At 33.5% G+C, this 9,006-nt stretch overlaps 1 protein-coding gene across 1 annotated transcript in view; it reads left to right on the top strand.

The window, feature by feature from the left end:
- The window catches only part of Egfr (epidermal growth factor receptor), a 633,396-nt gene that overhangs the window by 470,237 nt on the left and 154,153 nt on the right, over positions 1–9,006 (top strand). The gene's annotated exons all lie outside the window — the stretch shown is intronic.

Genomic DNA, 9,006 nt, shown 5'->3' with positions numbered 1-9,006 from the left:
ACAGAGGAAGATTGTTGCAGTTTAACTTGGATATTCTTTGCTTTCTGCAGCCAAACATATTAATTGATATCTTTATCTTTTTTTTTTTTTTTTTGCGTACCGGAATTTTCCTCTTTTAAATAAAATCTCAAAGTAGTCTTATATCAAGTATACTCTGTGAGAGAAGAAACTATTTGGATGGGTTTTGTAAGGTTCGGAAGACAACGGTGCAAGTGAAGAAGGGAAGGAGGTTTTAATGTGTATGCGTAGGTGGTCTTGTCCAAGGTCCAGATATTCTCTAGTCGTTGGTCGTAAGTCTTGCTTAGCGGAACGCGAAATCTCTCTTGACTAGTTAGATATATTAGGGTCTGGCTCAAAGACTTCGTATCATTCTTGGCTTGGTTAGACTTTATAACGTTATCAGTAACTGGTTTCACGACAGAAATCCACAGTCCTGAATAAAGACTTACAGAAACTATTGCTGGCCATTTTAAAGCTGCTGCTGCTTGAAGTAATTAAGGTTCGTTTCTGACAGGCTTAAAAATCTAAAATAGTTACATTTAGTGAGCTGAACTGATTAGAGTATTGCTGTCTGGTTTGAAGGGCCTGGGAAATTAATACTAACTTACTTTGAGATATTTTGTCAGTTGCCAGGTCTTAAATGGCTGGAGAAATTACTCTTAGATCTTTGGAAGAAATTGGAGAAACACTGCTATATGGTTAGAAGACTGGAGTCATTGCTTGAATACAAGGTACGAGTGGCGACTGATATACTCAAATAATTATAAATGCTAGTATTACCTAAACATAATTTACTGATACCATGTAAAAGATAATGCTGAATGGCTCTAAAACATATCGAAGTTATCGTGGCTGACGCAGATGTGTATAGAATAGAAGCTACTACTGGTATAGACGATCTAGTCGACGTACTGAGTCACCTGTAGAAGTTGAAATAAGCTAACGTCTGCATCAAGAGTTACCGATGATTCTTCAGGGAGAATTTTGAGGGTAACTACAGATATACTTTCAGTATTACTGTATTTTGAAATTTATTTCTAGATGTTACAAAATAAGCTGAATGAAAGAGATTGTTACGGAGCTGATAATTGTTCCTGGTCCAATGCTCCATACTCAAACATATGTCAGGACTTGCTCAAGACATCAAGGTTTGCTTTGCATTTTGTTACAAAGAAAGCGTAATTGTATGTCATTTGAATTCCGTTAATTTTTTTTTTTTTTTTTTTTTTTTATGTTATTAGGAGCAATTTTGAAAGGTAAATGTTTACGTTTAGGGAAAGGAGTAATCGAGGTAATGAATAATTTTGAGTAAAGGAAAATGTATTTTGTTGGTAACACTGAATGAAGTATCCATATAAGAAAAATAATACCGTTGTCATTGAATCAGAGTTGGGGTTCCATGCATTTAGAGACTTGTGACCGGCCCTCTGTGTCAGGGCGCTTTCCATAAATAGCATTATTATCTCTATTCTTGGCAGTTGTATAGGTACCGATACATTTATCTTCCTTGCCAATTGGCATTTATCATTTCTTCTCCATTTTGACTGTTTTCCTCATGTGGGCATATCTCTTTATACAAGTTTGCTGAATGAATACACACACACACACACACACACACACACACATATATATATATATATATATATGTATATATATATATATATATATATGTAAATATATATATATATATATATATAAATCTAATAGATATATATATATAGAAAGAAGAGAGAGAGAGAGAGAGAGAGAGAGAGAGAGAGAGAGGTAAGTATGTATGTATGTATGTATGTATGTGCGCGTGCATTTGTACGTGTGGGATTGCTTATTTGTACCATACATATACAAGAATATATATATTATTCTTTTAGAATGTTTGCCGTATGCTACAAAAGACCAGGAACTTGTATGCAACCGCTTTGTATTACTCTGAATGACCTGTAATCATCTGTGGTGAGAGCAAATGTTAAGGAAAAGAAGGGGAGAAGATGAAGACTTCACAGCATGACTCAGATGATTTTTTAAGAGGAATCTGCCCCGGCCAGATTGGTACGATACCAGTCTGCATCGGAATGAGGTGATTTTGGCCACGTCTAGATGCCAGTGTGCGCCTCCAAGTCCATAAAGAAGACAGTAAACACTGTCGTGGCCTGTTCTCTCTCTCTCTCTCTCTCTCTCTCTCTCTCTCTCTCTCTCTCTCTCTCTTTTCCTGAGAGTTAGATAAAATTGAAAAGAATATCAATGCTGATAAATATTTGTGGATGAAATGGAATAAATTACTGTAAGAATTTATACTTTCTCAATATTATGACCTCTTTCTTGAGGATATTTAGAAAATTAATTTGTGAAAGTCTCATATTATGTAAATAACTGAATTCTTTTTCTTATTTTCAATTCCTGGAAATGCTTTATGACTTGTTTCTTTGTAAACATTCCGAAGTCGCATAATTTCTTCCTCGTTCCCTAAATCCTTTTTTTTTTTTCCTCTTTTTTTAGTCCCTATTCTTCTCAGTAATAATATTATTATTATTTGCATCATTATGATTAATGTTATTATTATTGTTGTAATTAGCATTATTATTATCAGTCTGGCCTATTCTTTGCACCTTCTGTGTCATACACTTGACAACACAGATTCCAAAATTTTTCTTCACAGTTGAGATTAACTAACTACTTTTCTCTTGGTTAGGTTAGAAAAGACTTTAGCTATGATGAGCAACTCTTTTAGGAGGACACTAAAATTAAATCATTGTTCTCTAGTCTTGGGTAGTGCCATAGCCTTTTACCATGGTCTTCCACTGTCTAGGGTTAGAGTTCTCTTGCTTGAAGGTACACTCTGGCACAATAATCTATCTTTTTTTTCTTCCTCTTTTTTTTTTTAAATGATGTGTTTGGCAGGCTTAATAGAAGGGTTACGGATGACCGATGGTTTATCAACAGGTTGTTTCTTCTTTATCTATTTCTTTTTATTTTCAAAACCATCTCTACTTTCCTCCCTTCAGTTGAAGTGGCTATCCTGGAGGGTGTACAGTATAGTCTTGAATGGTGTATCGGCTCCGCTATGTTGAGCAGTTTTTTCGACTTTTTATTTATGTTATATGATTACCACCTAATTCCCATAACTCCCATATTATCTAAATTTTTTGAACGTCTATTGACAAAACGTCTGAATAGGTTTGCTGAAGGTAATCATCTATTCCCCAGTTTGCAATTTGACTTTCGTAGAGGCCTTGAAGCATGTGATGACCTTCTTACAATCTCCAATGTTGTACAGAAATACCTTGATTGTGGTCAGGAAGTTCGTATGAATGGCTTTGATTTTAGTGCTGCCTTTGACCATGTTAATCTTAGGGCCTTTGTTTTCAAACTCAAACAGTTGGAAGTGGGTTGGTCTTTTATTAGCATCATTATTGAATTTTTAAGTAATAGTTGGCAAAGAGTTGTTGTTGATGGGCACCAAAGTGAGTATAGGAATTGATATCTGGTGATCCTCAGGGTAGTGTTCTTAGCCCATTACTTTTCGTACTATATACACATAACATGTGTTTTGTCCTAGAAAGCAAGCCTGTTGCATATACAGATGATGCTACTCTCTTTGTATCAATTCCATCTGAATGTAGATCTAGGGTTGCTGAATCCCGTAATAGAGATCTAGCTAAAATTATGGGCACGAAGTTGAATCCCAATAAAACTCAAAGTATGATTGTAAGTAGGTCAAGGACAGTTGCTCCTCAACATCTAAATCTCAGCATTGATAATGTTTGTTTAACCCTGTATGAATCTCTTAAAAGTTTAGGTATGATTCTCCACAGCAAATTTACTTGTGAGAAACACATTAGGGCTGTCTTCTTTCATTGCACAAAAATTTGACTTATTGAGAAAGTCTTTTATGATTTTCGGTGATCAATCTATTTTGAAGAAGTATTTTAATTCTTTCATTCTACCTTGTTTTGAGTATTGTTTTCCGGTCTGGTCTTCGGCTGTTGTTTCTCATCTTAATTTGTTGGACAGAAACTTACGGTCTATTAAATTTCTTATTCCTGATCTAGATATTAATCTCTGGCACCAACGTTCATTTAGTTCGTTATGCATGTTACATAAGATTTTTCTTAATTCTGACCATCCTTTACATTCAGATCTTCCCGAACAGTGCCACCTTGCTAGTAATACTAGGTATGCAGTTAATTCTAATAGTCATGCCTTCTCCATCATGGGGCTAAATACTAAACATTATTTTAGAAGTTTGATTCCAGCTGTGACCAAGTTGTGGAATGATATTCGTAATCGGGTAGTTGAATTGGTAGAACTTCAAAAGTTCAAACTCGCAGCAAACGTTTTCATGTTGAAAAAGCTGACATAAGTCTCTTTTTATAGTTTATAAATGTTTTTACTTTTCTTAAATTATTTAATTTAAATGGTCATTACTTCTCATATAGTTTATTCATTTCCCTATTTCCTTTTTACTCACTGAGGTATTTATCCCTGTTGGAGCCCTTGGGCTTATAGCATCCTACTTTCCCAACTAGCGTTGTAGCTTAGCTAATAATGATAATAATGATAATAATAATAATAATGTTATTATTATTATTAGTATTATTATTATTATTATTATTATTAATGATAATAATAATAGTAGTATTAGTAGTAGTAGTATTAGCTTACATGACAAAGTTTAAGGACCATAATTTTCCCACCATTTTGTCTGTTTATAGGAATACTTCCAGAAGGTTGAATTAACTGTCATATCTTTGCTCAGACAGCCTCTTTAACGCATTTATTACACTTTCAGGAGACTCAAATCACTGGCTACACCTGTTTGCGCGTTGCCTCTCTATATTGGTGTGACTGTCCTGTTTACCTTGTTTCTGCAGCTTCTTCTATGGGGTTGAAAAAATTTCAGTCAAACTTGAAACAACGTTAGACCTTCATACAGAGATGTTCATGAAGTTAGATCGTTCATTTGTTTGTACCAGTAAATGTGTCCTTATAACATCGTAATTATACTTCTCGATTGAAGGGAATTATTTAAGCCATTCTTCTTCTTCTTCGACTAAAGTTTTTCCCGCTATGCAGGGTCACTATCTTCCTCGTTCTGTGCATCCACTATAAAGAATATCTCTCTAAGAACTATAATATTTTCTTAAAGCTTGTCAATTTTAAAGTTCTTAGAAGTCATGGGCTTATGACTGGTAAGAGATTAAAGCATATCTCTTTACTTATGAAATTTACTTTGTTTCTAAAATGAAGATAATTGTATTTGTGATGATTTTGATTTAGCAGATATTTATTTTACGGTGAGTGTGCGTAACAGACAGAGATATATAGACAGCCTTAGTGTAGTGTAATACTCAGAACACTGAATAATAAATCTCGTTTCTTTTGCCCATCGTTAGACATGGTATCTTGGCTACTTCCCCGACTCCCCTGCCTCCCCCCAACTCAACCTCCAGTGCACCCTTCTCCTAAAGGCAATAAATCAAAGGCAATTGGTAGTCATAAAAACCAAACCTGATGCTTTATCTCTGATAGTTGACCAGCTGAAGGAAAATAGGGGACCAATAATGATGTCTTAGTTATGAAAAATAGCTGATCGATTCTATTTGACTCTTTTAAGGTCTATTTTTACTGATCTATTCCATTATTGGTGTAATCTTCAAAATAATTTTTCTTAGTATAAATTTTCTTATTCCTGTGTTCATTTTAAATATTTTCCAGTAAACAAGTTTGTATTAAGCCGCTATGTGATTTTTGTCTGTGTTTTGTGTGATATGTATACTACTCGTATATTTGTATGGGTACTCTTCCTTTTAACTTAGAGAGACTTAATAAGAAATAAGTCTCTCTCTCTCTCTCTCTCTGATTGCATTCTCAAAATTAATTATGATTGCCTTTCATTCCTTGCATGATTACAGACTTTTTGTACTAACTATAGGAAAAAGAGTTCTACAGCCCAATATTTTTTTTGTTCTTTCGGTAAATGTTTACGCTAATAAAGCAGAAAGATTGAAATATTAAATATTGCTGATAGTTTTACTATCTAGCAACTGACTATTTTTACTTTACCTAGTCTCTCTCTCTCTCTCTCTCTCTCTCTCTCTCTCTCTCTCTCTCTCTCTCTCTCTCTCTCTCTCTCTCTTTTAATGAATAAAAGTATTTCTTCCAATCATGAACTTTGGAAAATATTAGATTTGGGGATTTCTGATTATGTATGCTGTGATTATTACTCTCTTTATGTATATATATATATATATATATATGTGTGTGTATATATATATATATATGTGTGTGTGTGTGTGTGTATGTGTATGTATGTGAAGTTATGCATGTATATTTAAAGCATTTTCATGTTCGTTTATCATTCTGAAGTCTTACTTGTTGACTTTTTCTTATGAGACAAATTACTGATGACCAATGAACACAGAAATATAGATCGCCATGTGCAAGCCTCTTTCTCGCCTTGTAATGCACATTCTATCAAAATCCTAATTTCAACTTGTTCTTCCTACTGAACATTTTACCTTCCCAGTGGAAATAGAAAATTAATAGAGTATCTAGCCTGTTTCTTGTTGAAACTTGCATGGCTGTAACTTGGAAAGTTTTATTTTTGAGTTGTGGCAATCTTACTCCTGCTCCTCCCCATCCTCTGCTTTCCCCCATGACTGGACACTCAACATTCCAGCACGAGCCTCGTCTGCGCCTTCTGGAACGTCTGCACCATTCTCTCTTCTTATTCTGACTTACTTTTATACAGTATTTAGCCACTCTCTCTCTCTCTCTCTCTCTCTCTCTCTCTCTCTCTCTCTCTCTCTTTCTACGGTTGGTATGGTGTCATATTAACATTTTGGTGTCTAATATGAATTATGTTCTTTTTAAAATGCCTTCTAGTATTATTATTATTATTATTATTATTATTATTAATATTATTATTATTATTATTCGTTTATTTATTTTCGAAGGACCCTACTCATCGACTAGTACTTGTTCTTAGGAAAATCTTTATGATAAGATAGGAATTGGAACTTCATTAGTAATAGGTTTGTAAAAAATCCTTGTTTAGCTGTGTTCAGGTGTATTTCATTGATACATCTCTCTCTCTCTCTCTCTCTCTCTCTCTCTCTCTCTCTCTCTCTCTCTTAGTTGTCCATGGGTGGCTATCTGTTGTACGACTCTTGGTGCAATGGGTTACGAGTAGAAATGGTTTCCAAGCTATCGATGTATGAAGATCTGTATGGGTTTTATTTATATCTATTGTTACATTTTTTTATGCTAATTGTTCCTTATTTCTGTAAAATCCGTGTGATTATGAATTACTGTTCAAGGGGGTTATTTTCTATTATTCTCAAATATACTCTGAAAAGGTTATTGAAAAATTCAAAGTTTTTTTTTTTTTTTTTTTTTTTTCTAAATTACGTTAACTAATACTTTTTTAATTAAAGTTTGTCTATGATCTGATAAAATTTAGAGCGTTATCTTGTGTGTTATAACGACATTGATATATGATTCATGTTGGAAATACTAACTCTTTCTGTAGGCTAAATACTTGAATAACAGCTGGCTCAATTTACTAATAATGCCTTTTTCAATATATTGGTGGATAGGATACAAAATTCATTAGTATTATTGGAGGATTTTTATTTATATTTATATTGTTTATGAATTTATTCATAAAATTTACAAAATATTTGACTTTTATTTTGTCAAATAAGTTCTTGTCATCGTCTGTACCTAATGATTACATGTTACCTAAGTAACGTCCACACACAAACATACAGGTGACCAAAAACATAGCATTTCTGCATGTTGATTGCATGCAGCCGTGGAAGCATCGCATGTCATGGGTATTTGGCGTGATGTATAATGGCACACCTGTGCTCTCTCAGTAGCCAATACGCAGGACGATAAGATTCATCACTGTCATACTCGTACAGGAATATTTTGGGACGATTCTCTCTCTCTCTCTCTCTCTCTCTCTCTCTCTCTCTCTCTCCCTCTCTCCCTCTCTCTCTCTCTCTATCTATATATATATATATATATATATATATGATAAATTTTGCACATTTAGACGTGTTTTTTCATATTCAAATAAGCCATATATATTTTTGATACATTAATGTCTGGATTCTCTTAACGACCTCGGGATCAGAGCCCCAGGCGAAATCGCACAAAGACAAGAGCTTGTGTCCGGCCGGGAATCGAACCCTGGTCGGCAAGCTTGTATAGACATGTGACTAAACCACTTGACCACGAAGTGGTTTAGTCACTGTCTATACAAGCTTGCCGACCAGGGTTCGATTCCCGCCACGAAGTGGTTTAGTCACTGTCTATACAAGCTTGCCGACCAGGGTTCGATTCCCGGCCGGACACAAGCTCTTGTCTTTGTGTGATTTCGCCTGGGGCTCTGATCCCGAGGTCGTTAAGAGAATCCAGACATTAATGTATCAAAAATATATATGGCTTATTTGAATATATATATATATATATATATATCTAACGTTGTTAAGGGTTTTTATGTTAGTTTTAATTATATATATATATATATATATATGTATATATATGTATATATATATGAATATATATTATATATATATATATATATTTATATATATATTCATATATATGTATATATATTTATATTTATATATATATTTATATATATATTCATATATATGTATATATATATATATATATATATCATCTCTATGCTGTGTGTGTGTGTGTGTGTAAGATTAGCTATGAAAAAGAGCATTTGCATAAGAATAATTGATTTACAATAGTAATAAGAAATTGTAATGTTAGTTACAGGTGTTATGTTATTTACATGTGATAATGACACTTTAATTATATCTTTACGAATTTTTTGATAGTGCTTTTCGATCCATTTTGTTATCTGTTTCATTATTGTTAATGATATATAAATACAACTTTTCTTTGTATTTTACGTTTGTTAGATTTAAATATTATTTTTAACATCACTATAACTCATTCCATAAAAAAATTATGTAAATGTTG

This window comes from Palaemon carinicauda, chromosome 40 (genome assembly GCF_036898095.1).
Source record: "Palaemon carinicauda isolate YSFRI2023 chromosome 40, ASM3689809v2, whole genome shotgun sequence".
NCBI classification, from domain to species: domain Eukaryota; kingdom Metazoa; phylum Arthropoda; class Malacostraca; order Decapoda; family Palaemonidae; genus Palaemon; species Palaemon carinicauda.
Note: the sequence above shows the minus strand (reverse complement) of the source record. Positions and strands in the feature narration are given on the sequence as shown.